Source organism: Chelonia mydas, chromosome 4 (assembly GCF_015237465.2).
Source record: "Chelonia mydas isolate rCheMyd1 chromosome 4, rCheMyd1.pri.v2, whole genome shotgun sequence".
Taxonomy (NCBI): Eukaryota; Metazoa; Chordata; order Testudines; family Cheloniidae; genus Chelonia; species Chelonia mydas.
The window spans coordinates 123,257,604-123,273,717 of NC_057852.1; positions in this window are offsets into that span (position 1 = coordinate 123,257,604).

Consider the following 16,114-nt stretch of genomic DNA (forward strand, 5'->3'; position numbering starts at 1 on the left):
CTTTGCTACACTGAAGCTTTGAACCAAGGACTGAAAGACCCATCCCAGCTGTGGATGTTTGTACTCCAGAGACTTGATTTGAGCCTACAGTTTATTCTACCACTGCTGCAAGCCTGAACCAAGAACTTTGCCATGACTGTATGTAATTGATTCCATTTAACCAACTCTAGCTCTCATCTATATCTTTTTTGTTTTATGAATAAACCTTTAGATTCTAAAGGATTGGCAACAGCGTGATTTGTGGGTAAGATCTGATTTGTATATTGACCTGGGTCTGGGGCTTGATCCTTTGGGATCAGGAGAACCTTTTTTTCTTTTACTGGGGTATTGGTTTTCATAACCATTCGTCACCATAACGAGTGGCACTGGTGGTGATACTGGGAAATTGGAGTGTCTAAGGGAATTGCTTGTGTGACTTGTGGTTAGCCAGTGGGGTAAAACCAAAGTCCTCTCTGTCTGTCTGGTTTGGTTTGCCTTCGTGTGCACAGAAATCCCAGCCTTGAGCTGTAACTGCCCTGTTTTAAGCAATTTGTCCTGAATTGGCACTCTCAGTTGGGTCCTGCCAGAACCAGCATTTTTACATATGGCCTGGAGACTGTAAACAGACAAAGGTGACAAAACAAGTTTCTTCTGTATAAATGGGAAGGAAAATATTATGGCAGATGCCCAGTCCTGGAAAGAAAGTCCTGGACCTGCTGCCTCCGGGTTAGCCAGTGGCTAACCCTCCAGGCACTTTGTAAGTGGCGGGGGAGGTGTGACCCTAAGAGAATCTGAATGCCATAGGGCCATGGGCTCACTAGTGTCAGGTAATGAGTTGCAACTGGCCTGAGCAATTCAGTGGACCCCAACTCACTGTGGTTATAATCTGTATCTAAAAGGTGTCATGTAATATGGCTCTGGAAAACAAATAATTTACTGATCATTAACATTCTTGCATGATGTATGTATGGGGTGTGTATTAAGAGTTATAGATGTCAGAATTATGACTAAAATGTGTTTAAACCAGGGATGGTAGGGGGAGTTGGTAAACAGGTTGCCCTAGACAAAGGAATGTGTATTTGCTTCTCTGACCAGCCCGGTCATCAGGCAGAGACAATGAAGGTACATTTACATGTCAGGCAAACAAAGCTATCAAATTAACAAGTGGGGTAGGAGACAGCATGGCAGGTAGACCCCAGAAGGAGAGAGAAGCTTAGTCTGGGTTTTACCTTCCAAAGAATACATTGCAAAGGTTTACTGGTCTATAAAGATGGGGAGGTGGTGGGGGCAAACCTCAAGTGATAAGCAATTGAATCAACTGATTGTATACAATATCACTGTATTATAGAAGTGTATAGACTAAGTTATTTTCTGAAAGACATACTGGTGATTAATGTCATTGTGAAATGTATGTATTAACACTATATGAAGAAATACGGATACTTAATTATCTTATGCTTTAAAGTTTGTGACCAAACAGGTTTCCTCCCAGACAGGAGAGATGGCAGCTATCTACCTATCTTCAGTGAGATTAAGCAAGGTGTGACCAAAACCAGTAGAAGCCCCATTTACATAAAAATCAGCAAAGGGAGGGGAAGTCCACAGGCAGGGAAGAACAGCATGATGTCATCCTGCCTCTTGAAACATGGTCATTGAACTTTGGAAGATATAAGCAAAAAGAGAAGCCATCTTTGGCATCCATCACTAGACAGACAAAAAGGGCCAGAGCTTTTGCAATCTGAGAAAAGATGGGTCCTTCAACAAACGGGGACGGGTGAAGTCTCTGGAAACTGAATATACATGAGAAACCTACTTAGGCAAAGATCTTTCACATAGGAAGATAAGGAAAGCCAGCACTTCGTACTTCTGTGGAAAGTCCTGACAAGGGAAAGTCAGCCATAGCTGGAAAGAAGAATGACTGGTGAGAGAAACCATCTTGAACAAAACCTGTACCTTGCTAGATTAAGTTTTAGAGGTTTAGGTGTGTGTTTTCACTTTTATTTGCTTGTAACCATCTCTATTTTTTTTCCTTTTAGTTGGCATCACTTAACCAAAGGGGGTTGGATTAGATGACCTCCTGAGGTACCTTCCAACACTGATATTCTATGATTCTATGATTAACCCAGGGCCTATTGTTAATAAATTTGTTTTATTTTTTCTATAAACCAGCTCAGTGCTGTGTTTGCAGGGAAGGGTATATTTACCCTGGTTAAGTTCATCAGCTGTAATGTGCTTTTGTCTCTTTAAAGGAACAAACAAACCTTATTATTTCTCTGAACTGTCCAGAAGAGGGCTGGACACTGCAGAGCACATGGTTGGAGGACCATTCAGGACTGGGAGTGTGTAGGGTCACCCTGCTGGTTGTAACCCAGGTTGGTGGAAGCCGGGGTGGGGCTGTAGACAGGCTGTTGGGATTGGAGATGCTGAACCAGGGCTGGCTGCACAGCACACAGACACTCAGGGGGTGACCTGCATGCCTGTCTTCTGGCTGCTGCCATTGAAGTTATGAGCCACAACAGTAGGGCACATCAGGCACCCAGGTTTACAGAGCAGGGGGGGTGACAACCCCTCATTGGTCTGAATTGCACCCCACACCCCGTGACACCATAGACTTTGATGTTTTTTGGATCAAACTCTAAATGGGGTACAGGAGGGATGGGAAGCCTTGAGAGAGATTAACTTCTTTCTAGTCCCGATTGAAAACAACCCCAGTCCAAAGGAGAGAACGGAATATAGCAAAACCCATGGCAAGCCATCACTGAAGGAACTGACAAATCAACTGCATCACACCCACCCAAGGGGCTCCCCAGTGGTTCCATTCTTACCTTGCTGAGCATTGCAAGGCTGGTGTTGGGGAAGTGCTCCTCCTGCCTGAGGGATCTCTCTGGTGGGGTTCCATCCTGCCTCCCCTCTTGTTAAACATGTCCATGAGGCAGTGGCAGGGTGGGTGGGGTTAGGGAGGAGGCAGGGGTAGCAGTCCCTTCCTCAGTGTGCTGATGACACATAGCTTTATGTCTCCATCTCTGCTGCCCTGGCAGGACTCAACTCAGTGTCTGAGGGAACTGCAACTCAGTGTCTGAGGGATTGGGTCATGGATGAGGATACACTGGCCGGGACTCAAGCCACACCTGACTGAGGTGATGCTGCTTGGAGAAAGCAATCGGAGAGATGGTGGGGATAATTTCTGCCTCGTTAATTGAGGATGTGGGGATGGCTTTCGCTGACTGGCTTTGCTATCTGGGTGATCTGGTTACTAGCCTGCTACTAGATTAGGTAACAGTGATGTCAGCCATAGTACTTTAGGAGGTTGCACCTCTTTCTTTCAAATGCAGGCTTTGCAAATGTCATCCCTAATCTATTCTACAGAGGTTCTTACATCATGCTCATCACCATAGTATCTGAGCAGCTATCTAATACCTGGATCTTATAGAGCGCTTTTTATCAGCAGATCTCAAATCGCTTTACGAAGGAGGGCAGTATCATTATCCCCATTTTCCAGGTAGGAAATTGAGACACAGAAAGGTGAAGTGACTTGGCCAAGGTCACCCAGCAGGCCGGTGGCCAAGCCAGGAATAAAACCCCAGGTCTCCTGAGTCCCAGTCTAGTGCTCTATCCACAAGACCACACTGCCTCCCAGTGCACCCTTGAACTTCTGCCTTTGCAACCTCAAATTTAGATGACTGCAGTGCACTCACATGGGGCTACACTTCTATCCATCTGGAAAGTACAGCTGGTTCAGAATCCAGTGGCCTGTTTGTTCTGTAGTTGTTGTTTTTTCATGAGCAAATTAGATCTGTGCTCTTGCACCTGCACTTGCTGCATCTTGGTTTCTCGACTGAGCAGCTATTTTGATCCATAAAGCCCTAAATGGCCTGGGAGCTACCTGTCTAAGAGACTGCCTCTCTCCTTGTGACATGCTGCCTTGGTTGCAATCAGCAGAGGCGCTTCAGCCCCAGTTTCTTTGGAATGAGAGATGGAAATGAGGAGTGGGCCAGCCTCCACTAGGACCTCTGGAACCCTCTTAACCCCTTGGTCTGTAGCAGCCTGCGTTTGTTAGCCTGGAGCGTGCACCACAAGGACTACAATGTTCATCTTTTCTCCTTTGCCCATACAGAAATTGGTAAGGCTGGGTCATACTGGAGTGGGACTCTGGCGGGGATTTGTTCTATATATGTTATTGCAAGGTTCCTAGATTTGATAGCTGGATAATTTCCAGGTTGGTTTGTTTACACGTATTCATAAAAGATTGTCAAGGGACTCCAGAGCATGGGATGGGCACTCTTATTGCAGAGCAGTAAAAATCCAAGTACATAACTGAGGTGGCCTTCTAGTAAAGCTGGAGCTGTATTGTGCCCTGCACGTTTGGGGCTACGTCGGGAAAGTCTGAAGACAGGCAGTTGCCTAATAACAGTGGTCTCTTGCATTGTAGTCAAAGGCACCCACCAGCGTAGATAAATATAGGTTTAATGTAGACAAAGACTAATTTATATACAATTAATGTCTGGAGGGGGAGATACTTAGAACAGAAAACAGGAAAGTTGTCAAAGGGCCGGATTCACCTCTCACACACATTTTACATTGGTGTAACTCCATCAGTTTCTAAGGGGTTACCCCTGATTACTGCCCCTCTACATGAGAGTAGAATCAGGCCCAAGAACAACTCAAAGTTACCGCAAACTCTGCTGACCTAAGAGAATGGTTCTTTTTTTTCCTTTCAAATATATCCAGAGGGTAAGAGGCACAAAGGATAAAAGTAGGACGTCTGAGGATTAGCAACAGCAGACTATTGAAAATGGCTGAACACCTGAATAAATCCTGCTTCTTGGTTTTGAGTATGGAGGAAACCAAAGCGGAGCAGGAGGAGAGAGTGAAATGGGAGCCAAGTTCATGAGAGAGAGGGACTATTAAGAACTAGACTGCCATGAGGTGATAGTGTAGGTATACAATAGTATAGATATAAGATTATTTAATGAATACAAATCTCCTCCAAATCTTGGCAGGTTGATGCCTGGCTGGATTCCAAAGGATCTGGATGAGCAGAGGTGACAGAATCACTCAGGATGGCTGCAATATAAGCTGTTTCTGGCAGCACTTGTAATGCTGTGTCCATGCTGTAGTCTAGCATTTGCTTTATAGTAGACTTCAAATTATTTGTGTATCACAATAGCATCTAGAGTCCCCAGAGAAGATCGTGCTAGGTGCTGTACAAACAGTACATCGCAAGACAATCCTTGCCCCACATTGCTTACAATCCATATAGACAAAGTTTTGGAGAAAGGAAGTGTAAACCTCATTTTACAGAAGGGAAACTGAGGCACACAGAGAGAAGGTGACTTGCCCAGTGTCACAAAGGCAGCCTGTGGCAGAGCCAGGAACTGGCCCCAGCTCTCCTGGTTCCCTGTTCAGATCCTTAACTACAAGTCTAGCCTCCCTTCATAACTCAAGCTTCAAAACTGGCCAGTCAGTTTGCTCATGTTGTTGGAACCTTAACTTCTGCATTATCCAACTTCGAGTGAGTTTTAATTTGAGCCTCATCTTAGCCTGGCCTTCAATTATGTGCCCACAAGATGTAACAAACTTCACTTTGAGGTTCAGGCAAAGATTTGTGCTGCTGCTTATTTTAGCCTGGCTAGTGCTACCATCTCTAATCAAAACTCTGCTCCCCCCCGCCCCAAGGTTAAAAACACAATCCGAGAAGCACCTGCCACTCCTGCTCGGTGAGAGCCTATACCGATGTGAACATCAATGCTGCTATCTTAGGGCCCAATGCAATGCCCAGTGGGAGTCTTCCCATCAGCATTAGTGGGCACTGGACTGCACAAAACTAGGTACAGTAATGAGGATAGCGCCCCTCGGAGTTTTGCCATTGATTTCAATGAAGCAAGCTTTCCCCCATATGTATTTGGGGACACAGCCACAGATAAATGGATGAGCAAGTTTAGCATGTAAGATATTGTTCTGAGGAAAGGATTTAGACTGGGGATGAGAAGCTGGCAGAAATAGAGCTGTGAATTATTGATCTTCCATCCCAGGGCTGCCCACTGGAGATTTCATTGCCTGTTACATCAATAGCTGCTCTTGGTTTTGAAAAATTGAAATGTTTAAAGAGGTTGTGTTACTCCGAAGAGTCACTGTTTATAATTAAAGGAGGCGGCATTGTAAGTTTTCAGGACTAGTTTGCTGTTAGACCATCTCATTCCAGGTGGTTTCACTGTATAATCAGATCCAGCCTGAGCACTTTGGGGCAAGCTTGCAAAATTATCATTGCTCCCCCATCCTGTTCTAAAACTCAACCAGTCCCTGCCCACAGTGATCCCACCATTCTACAGGAGAGTCCTAAGGGCCTGGAGACTCATTACTAAGGTGCTGCTAGGTTGGGATACATCCCAGTCTTAACCATCTCATTGTACATAACTGTGTGTCGATGGAGAAGATCTTTATGTACCCAGCAACCTCCTGCTGCAGAAATGGAGCCCAGCTGCTTATTCCTTTCAGCCCTAGTCATCACCTCACAATTTCTCTTTTCGAGGATACCTTTACAAGGGCTTGAAACTCACTATTTAAAAAGTGAAAGCTGTGATATCCACAAACCAGGGAAGATGATGGCTGCAGATTTCAGGAGGGGGCAAAGGCCACCTCTGGTAAATTGAAAGAGAGCTGAATATAATAATTATTGATTGTGTTTATTATAGTACTGCCATAACATCCCAGTCAGGATTGAGCTAGTTGCTGTGGAAATGTAAGAGGCCATGACAATTTACAGTCCACAATCTTTTTTGACTAAGAACAGATTTAAGTATTGTGATGTATGGAATAAAAAACTTTAGAGCCAAATTTTGCTCTTACCTACACTAGTGTAAATTCAGAGGAATTCTACTGAGATTAATGAAGTCACTCTGGATTTGCAGCATATAACAGAGACAGGAATTTAACTCTTATCTTTGCCATCAAATTCTATATGAGGGACTAGGGGAAAGAGAAGTGGTTTCCTAGCAACGCCAGCTAGATGGGGCATGCCCACAGGCCTCTCTACTATGGTCAAACAATCTGAATTATTCATATGCAATGTTACTTCAACTTCCGTTTTCCTTGAGTAGACTTTGTGATGCAATAGGTTGACCAAAAACACCTCAGCAAGTTGAAGAACCAAAGCTGGTGCTCTAATGGGGCCTTTGTCATCAGTACACTGGGCTAAAACAATCCGTTACCATGACTTGCTGACTCATTTGTCATGGTAAACTGAGGCTGATGAGGAGCACAATTACTACAAGCCTGAGCTCGAAACATCTTCCCCCTTGCTCTAAGCCAGGCCCAGTTCAATGAGAGCCTGCTGCAGCAGCGTGCCCAGGACCAAGAACAGAGGGTGCTCAGCACCTCATAGGATTAAACCCTGACAGAGCAAGACTTTGAGAGTGGCAATATCCATGAGCAGCTCCCCATTCGTTAATCCCCATTCTCCAGTTAGCAGAGAAGTCTCTCACTGTTACAAGTCACTAGTACCAGGAGTTCAATGCCCGAGAAGAAATCAGACAAGGGCAAATTAAATGAAAATACACTCAGCGAACTTCCTGCAAGGGCCAAGGCCTTTGTATTTCATAGCAAGTGTGCTACAAGGCCCTGATTCAGCAAGGTACTTAAGTGTGTGTATGACCTTCAGCATGTGTATAGTTCTCATTAACTTAAGTGGATTATTGATGTGCTGAAAGTTATGATTCACAGCGTTTAAGACGATAAGGGACTGTTAGATCATCTAGTTCAACCTTCTGTATATTACAGGCCCTTAAATTTCACCCAGTTACCCCTCTATTACGCGTGACCTTTCGTACCTCACTGAATCAGGGCAGGAAAGTGGAGCTTTATGTAATGGCCTTGGAAGGCAAAATACATCAGCCTTCTCAGGGATGGAATTTATGGAGCGTGTCTGGTCCTGTATGGCGTGTATATCCTCTCACAGCTACAAAGAGGAGGACAGGTCTACAACTCCTAAGCCAGTGCTGCTCTCCCACATCATCTTCTCTGGGATATGGGGCCTGGGGTGGAGCACGGGAACTGAGAGGGGGAAGATAAACTGGCGAGGTAAGCTGCAGAGACCAAGCTCCCCAGGGGATAAGCCAGAGAAGGGGCAAAGTTAAAGTTGCACAAGGAAAGCCTGTCCTTTAAGCTTTGCATTGCATCCTTGTGGGTATGTCTACACTGCAATTAGGTCTACACCCATGACAGCTGACTCGTGCTCATGGGGCTCGGGCTAAGGGGCTGTTTAATTGCAGTGTACATGTTCCAGTTCGGACTGCAGCCCGAGTTCTGGGACCCTCCCACCTCGCTGGGTCCTAGAGCCCGAACATCTACACTGCAATTACAGTGTAGACCAAGCCCCGCAAGCCTGAGTCAACTAGCACAGGTCAGCCACACATGTCTAATTGCGGTGTGGACACACCCTTAGTGTTTGTTCACTGTGGTTGTTTGGTATGGTTTGGGATCAGTGGGTGATGACCTCAGTATAGCGATGGAGCTCAGCTGCTTTGTAGATATGGCTAATTAATCGTTGCAGACATACCTTATCCTTCGGGCTCAGAAGAATAATTCCAGGGAGGAAATATTTGCCTTTAGATGACGCAGCTTGCATTGAGTGTGAGGTATTTAAAAGAAATCCGAGGAAAGTTATCCCTCAAATTCCCCCAAAAGTACTTCACCTGCCTCTCATGTTCTGCAGGTATCTTTACAGTCTACATTCTCAGGGGCTGATTCTCCAGTGCTCTGCACCTTGTAAAGTCATGCACACCAGTGCAAAGCAGGGGTAAAATGCTAAATGTTCTGAAGTGCAAGCATTTTACACCTACTTTGAACTGGTCTAAATGACTGCACAAAGTAGAGGGCACCAGAGAATGTTATTCTCAGAATACTTTTCAAGAGCAGAGCGGAAGCATCACTAGTGAGGACAATCCATGTCCACATCTCTTTTGATTTATACCACTAACACACAACTGCCCTCTGCCTATGCTTTCAAATGTTCTCCCCCCTGCACTGGTTTCTATCCAACCTCACTGCAGTCTCCTGGAAGAGCAGTCAAAACATGAGACACAAGATGTGGTTCAAAGCAGAAGTGCCAGTCTGTGCTATAAATAATGTATGGTAATCTTTCTGTAGTGACTAATTTTGTTTCTGAGTTGTAAACAGTGTTATCTTTTTCATTCCTGGCTTTTGTTGTGCTTTCCCCGCCCTGCCCCCTGTCCATGCCCCCGCCTCAACCCCCATTGAATTAAAATGATGTAAACTGTAGGTTTCGAGTGTGCTTTTCTCCAAATTCAGCTACTTGCTGAGTGTAATCTACATATAGTAATTATTGACTTCACCCAATTTAACATCACTTACAATGTAAAACTCTACATGGTGCCATAGGTACGGTACAGTTGTATTATGCTGGGAGTTGGCTGAAGCCTGATTGGTGGGAGAGCAGCCCTTCATTCATGAAAAAGAGTAATTAAGCTCTTTTCTGGAATAAACAGCTGAAACCACAGGAACCACTGCCCAAAACACAGGCCACCCCCCAAGCTAGAACAGGAGTTGAGTTATGAGGTCTGAGGTGTTTTCCCTGGGGTCTGAATGCAAATTCAGGGGTCTGAGTATTGTTTGATGGAGCTGCGTGCATGAGAGGGAAGGAGCAGAATACAAAAACCATCACAGAAGCACACAAGAGAAAGCCGCAAGGGACCCCCAGAGAGTCAGAGAAGGACTTTTGGTACATCCCTGGGAAAAAGCCAAGAGAAAGCTTTTGGGCAGAGAGCTAGCTGGAAAGAGGCATTGAACTGTGAGCAAAGAAATTGCCTCCTGTTTAAATTTCTACTGTGTTCATGAAAAATAGGACTTTGTAAATAAACATGATTGCATCAGAGACATACCTGACTCTAGCCCATTTTTCCTTCTAAAAAGAAACAACCTGCAAAACCCTAACTATTGGTTAAACACTTGAATCAAAAAAGTAACAATATGAATTCCATCAGAAATCAGACCAGAGTGTTATTTTTAAATACTGCAGATCTAGCAGCCTATGATTGAAAAACATACAAATGACACTAAGAAATGGTGCAGTTGTGCATGAATAATTGGCTAAGATACATGTTTATGCAGGTCTGCTCTTTAAAACAAACAGCAAAGGTGGAAGATTTGTAAAGTTAAGAGCCACCATCAGCCCATTAATCTGTTTGCATTGCTAACAGAGGCAGAGAGCCTGCTGAAATGAGATTCCAGACAGACAAAAAGTGATTACTTCAGGAGTTCAGACGTGCAGCTGAATATCGCAGTTTCATGTATAAAAGATCCCCAGAGTGAAAGGAGTAAACAGCTCATCATAAAATCTAAATTGTGGCTCGGTGCATTAATAATTGTATCAAGCGGGCTAAGGGTTCTGAAGCAGAGACTAAGTGCTTGAGAAGGCAGCAGAGCCTTTTGCAGAAAAACACATACTAAAAGCCTGGCAGATAATAGGTCTAAAAATAAAATCTAACAAAGGCTATACCAAGCGAATTGTATTTATTTGTACAGAGATTGTTTGCAGATCCCACGGCATGCAATGGATCTCCTGTCTCCCACCTCATCCCATTCTCTTACCTTGCCTTAAACACTTGCTTCAGCTCCAAGCCTCAGCATTGCCAGCTGGGGAAGTCTAACAACCTTTTTCTGTTGATTGTCCACAGTGGTCAGTGTGGAGCAACAGGAACTCCTTTTTGCTCTTCCTCCCTGTGCTGACTCACTACCATCCTTTGCCATAGCAGACACTGAACTAGCAGGATGTCAACTGAAGTCAAGCCTCCCATCTACAAAAATGTGGATGCATGAACAGTGGTACATGGATCTACCAAAGTGCCAGGGTTGCTGTGCTGGATTACCATGGAAAGCAACCACAAAAGGGGTGTGAACATGGCCAAAATGAGTCTCTTTACAAAGCCTACTGATCTTTGGTGAATCGTTTTTGGTGTATACACACAGCTCTGCTCAGAAAGCCATATATGCAATGCTTGGTGTAAACTGTGTGTGTGCCTGTTCCTTGCTAAAAGTTTCCAACTCCATTCCCTATGCTACATTGCAGCTTCTCCATTTAGCACATTCAGGAATTTAGCTTCCTCCTAGCTGAGGACACTATACATGAAATTAGACAGTTTTAAAGGGCTCTTGACTCCACCCACAACCTCTTCCACCAATCACAGCCCACATCCTCCTATAACTGCCTCCCAAAATGAAATGCTGAATGATTCTAAGCATTTTAGAGGGAGTCAGTATTTAAGACTTGAAATGGCAGTTGCCTATTGGATAACAAAGGCTATGTCTACACTACAAGATTAGGTTGATTTTATAGAGGTCGATTTTTACAAATCAGTTTTATACCGTCGATTGCATATGTCCCCACTAACTGCATTAAGTCAGCGGAGCGCGTCCTCACTACCGTGGCTAGCATCGACTTACGGAGTGGTGCACTGTTGGTAGCTATCCCACAGTTCCCGCAGTCTCCGCCGCCCATTGGAATTCTGGGTTAAGCTCCCAATGCCTAATGGGGCAAAAACATTGTTGCGGGTGGTTTTGGATACATGTTGTCAGTCGCCCCTCCCTCCGTGAAAGCAATGGCAGACAATCATTTCATGCCTTTTTTCAGTGCAGACGCCATACCACGGCAAGCATGGAGCCCGCTCAGCTGAGGTCACCATCACCACTGATGTTGTGTCCTGGGTGCTGTTGTCAGCAGACGGTGCAGTAGGACTGCTAACCATCATCATCCGCAGCAACTCTGCTCTCGTAAATGAGCTCAGTCTCAATACCAAATTTCTCCATGTTGTCGTCATCCACCACTGCAACTCTTCTCTCCTGGTGCCATGAATCCACCTCGCACGTCCTCGTCATTCTGTATAGATATCTATTCTCGTGGCATCCGTCGTCATCCACCACTTCCGCTGCAACTCCGCTCTCCTGCGGACACCATAGCACGGCAAGCATGGAGCCCGCTCAGCTCACCGCTGCTGTTGTGAGCATTGTAAACACCTCACGCATTATCCTGAAGTATGTGCTGAACCTGCAAAAGCAGGCGAGGAGGTGACAACAGCGCAATCTCGATAGTGATGAGGACATGGACACGGACGCAGACTTCTCTCAAAGCACGGGCCCTGGCAATTTGGACATCATGGTGGTAATGGGGCAGGTTCCTGCCGTGGAACACTGATTCTGGACCCGGGAAACAAGCACAGACTGGTGGGACCGCATAGTGTTGCGGGTCTGGGATGATTCCCAGTGACTGCGAAACTTTCGCATGCCTAAGGGCACTTTCATGGAACTGTGTGACTTGCTTTCCCCTGCCCTGAAGCACAAGAATACCAAGATGAGAGCAGCCCTCACAGTTGAGAAGCGATTGGACAAGAGAAGACTAAGAGGGTCCATGATAACAGTTTTCAACCTCGTAAAAGGTTTTTACAAGGAGGAGGGAGAAAAATTGTTCTCCTTAACCTGAGAATAGGACAAGAAGCAATGGGCTTAAATTGCTTCAAGGGAGGTTTAGGTTGGACATTAGGAAAAACTCCCTAACTATCAGGGTGGTTAACCACTAGACTAAATTGCCCTGGGAGATTGTGGAATCTCCATCATTGGAGATTTTTAAGAGCAGGTTAGACATATACCGGTCAGGAATGGTCTAGACCAGTGGTTCCCAAACTTGTTCCGCCGCTTGTGTGGGGAAAGCCCGTGCCGGGCCAGTTTGTTTACCTGCCGCGTCCGCAGGTTTGGCCGATCGCGGCTCCCAGTGGCTGCGGTTCGCTGTTCCAGGCCAATGGGAGCTGCAGGAAGCAGCGCGGGCCGTACTGGCTTTCCCTGCACAAGCGGTGGAACAAGTTTGGGAACGACTGGTCTAGATAATACTTAATCCTGCCATGAGTGCAGGGGACTGGACTAGGTAACCTCTCGAGGTCCCTTCCAGTGCTACGATTCTATGGATTATAGAACATGAAACAACAATAATAATAAATTAAGGGTACTTAACACCTCACTGGCTTGGGCCCCAGATATCCCACTGCTGCTCTCTTACTGTTCTGCAACAATATCAGATAGACAGAATCCCTCTCAGCACATCCACAGCCTACAGCAGACAACTTCAATTGATATTTTGTGTGTCTCCGCATATGCCTCCTTGATGAGGGGTTCTCCTTACCACTCATCCCAGATACAGGCTGATTTCCAGGGTGCAGTTTTACAGCACGTTTTTCCAATGAAGTTTCCATTTCTGTTAACTGGATCATTAATCATCATTTACACAGATTCCCAAAGGGACATTGTCAACATGAAAAAGCCCATTTCTGTCTGAAAAACCTTGCACTTACAAACAATACCTAGGATTTCTCTATTTTTTCAGTTTAATTTTGTGCATTTGTCAGCAATTTGTGCAGAATCAGCATCACTGCTTTGTTGATTGTCATGTGCCTTTCTCATTTGATGCCCCACCATAATCATGGCAGGAATTTTATCAGGAAAAAATATCAGAAATTTTATTTCTTTGAACTTAAGACAAAATTTAAAACAACCCAAGATGCCAGCATCTTTTTAATGCCATCAACCACCACCATCATAATATATAGCCGTCCATTTCCAATGTGATTTACAGATGTGGTATCTAGTTAGGCGATGACTCACTGGTGTGGCACCTCCTGCTGGTTGTCTTGGGAATTAGCTCTTCCAGCCCAGCACATGTCCCTCCCAGACCCCAGTGCCCCTTTACCTTGGGGTGCTGCCCCTGGCAGTGCCCCCACACTCTGGGTCTCTCCACCCAGGGGAACCCCCAACCCTCTATCCCCACCTTGTCTTAGTGGCTACTGCCAGTCATCATCCAGCCCCCTTTCCCTGGGGCAGACTGCAGCCTGTAATGGCCACTCATCACTGGCAAGGGGATAGGACCAGCTGCCTCTGCCTGTTCCTGGGCTGCACCTCTGCAGCCCCAGTACCTTTCTGGGCCTTTAAGAAGGCCTGCAGCCTGAGGGTTTACCAGGCTGGAGCTCCCCAGCTCCCTTTGCCCTTCCCCAGTACTGTTCTGCTGTAGGTACCTTGCTCCCAGACAGCCAGCCCTTTCCACTCCAGGGCTAGAGTGAGACTTCTCCAGCTTCTAGCCCACAGCCCTCTTATAAGGGCCAGCTGTGGCCTGATTGAGGCGTGGCCCCAGCTCTGGCTGCTTCCCCCAATCAGCCCAGCTGTTCCCAGCCACAGCCCTCTCCAGGGCTGCTTTAACCCCTTCAGGGCCGGAGCGGGGTGACCACCCCACTACATGACAATTTTAACAAATGCAAAAATAAACAAACATAACTGGAAATGTGCTGATGTTTATTGACAGGAAAATACAAAGGAGGAGGACAAGGAGGAGATGGAGGACTAAGAAACAGAAACCTACGGGGAAAAGACTACATAGACTGATAGGAGAGAGAAAGGTGGATAAGAGGTTTGTCAGCCCACTTCCCATCCATGGGAATTGGGTGTCCTCTTAGGGGCTTTGAAAATCCCACCCTAACCATATTATCAGACAAATATAGAGGGAAATGGCGAACTAAGTGAGACTAACAAATGAGGGAAACACAATAATTATCAGGGATGTGCAGCAAACAGTAAAGATATTAGCCCTGAAGTGCAGACATGTGGGAGGCAGTGCGCCCATAGGGACAGTAAAAAGAAAAGGAGGACTTGTGGCACCTTAGAGACTAACAAATTTATTTGAGCATAAGCTTTCGTGAGCTACAGCTCACTTCATCAGATGCATTCAGTGGAAAATACATAAATAGGGACAGTGAAAGACATAAATACACACATCCATAGATGCTGAGTGCCGGATCCTCAGAACCATATAGTGCCTAACTCCCCGTGATTTAAATAGGACTTAGGTACCCAAATATCTTTGATGAGCTGGGCCTGACACACTAATGCAAACCATCACAGTAACAAAGCCACAGAGAACTGAGAAGCAGCAGCGTTTTCCTACTGTGCCTACATAACAGAACAATTCACATGCAATCAAAAAGTGACCCCATGATGCTGCTCCATTAAAGTCAATAAGGAACTCCCACTGAATTCAGTGGGAAGAGTAGGCTCCTTAAAAGCAATACATAAGACCATACAGCAGAGGGAGTAAGAAAATCCCCATAGAGCTGTCTCAGGACAAAATATGCCTAAATAAAGATAGAGCACAGCAAAAGGGCCAAATGCATTTTAATAGGGCTATAAGCTTCATGCTTCAAACCATAAGACAGCCACTGACTGAGGGGCTTTGGAAGAAACTTCTCTTATAAGCATGTTATTCTACAATCTATCATTACTGGCATCCTTACCCCTTCCTTGGAGACAAGCTACAGGACTAGATGACCCTCTGGTTTGATCTGTTATGGCAATTCCTATATTCCACTGGGCTGAAGACCATGTTGTTACAGGCATTGCTATGGTGATTCTAGAGGGTTCTGCCTCCTGCTATAATAATACTTAGAATTTCTATACTATAGATATAAATGGCCCACCTTGATTATCATACACATTGTGAAGAGAGTGGTCACTTTCTTGCTGGTAATAGCCCATCCAAAGTGAGTTTGTCTGTGGGGGGGCGGAGGGTGAGAAAACCTGGATTTGGAAATGATGATGATCACTTTAGATAAGCTATTACCAGCAGGAGAGTGGGGTGGGAGGAGGTATTGTTTCATGGTGTCTGTGTATATAATAATGTCTTCTGCAATTTCCACAGTATGCATCCGATGAAGTGAGCTGTAGCTCACGAAAGCTCATGCTCAAATAAATTGGTTAGTCTCTAAGGTGCCACAAGTACTCCTTTTCTTTTTGCACATACAGACTAACACGGCTGTTACTCTGAAAAAAATTTCTATACTGTCTTCCATCTGAGTGTTTCAAAATATTACACAAAACTTCCCTGTGAGATAGAGAAGTATTACCATCTCCATTTTATAGCGAGGGAAACCGAGGCACAGAGTGGGCAAGTGAGTTGCCAAAGGTCACACAGCAAGTCTGTGGCAGAGCCAGGAAGAGAAGCTAAATCCTCTGAGTTCCAGTCTCCTATGTCACGTAAATCACTAGTAAATGTTGTCTCCAAGTCTACTTAGGTAGTTCCTTTCCATAGCCA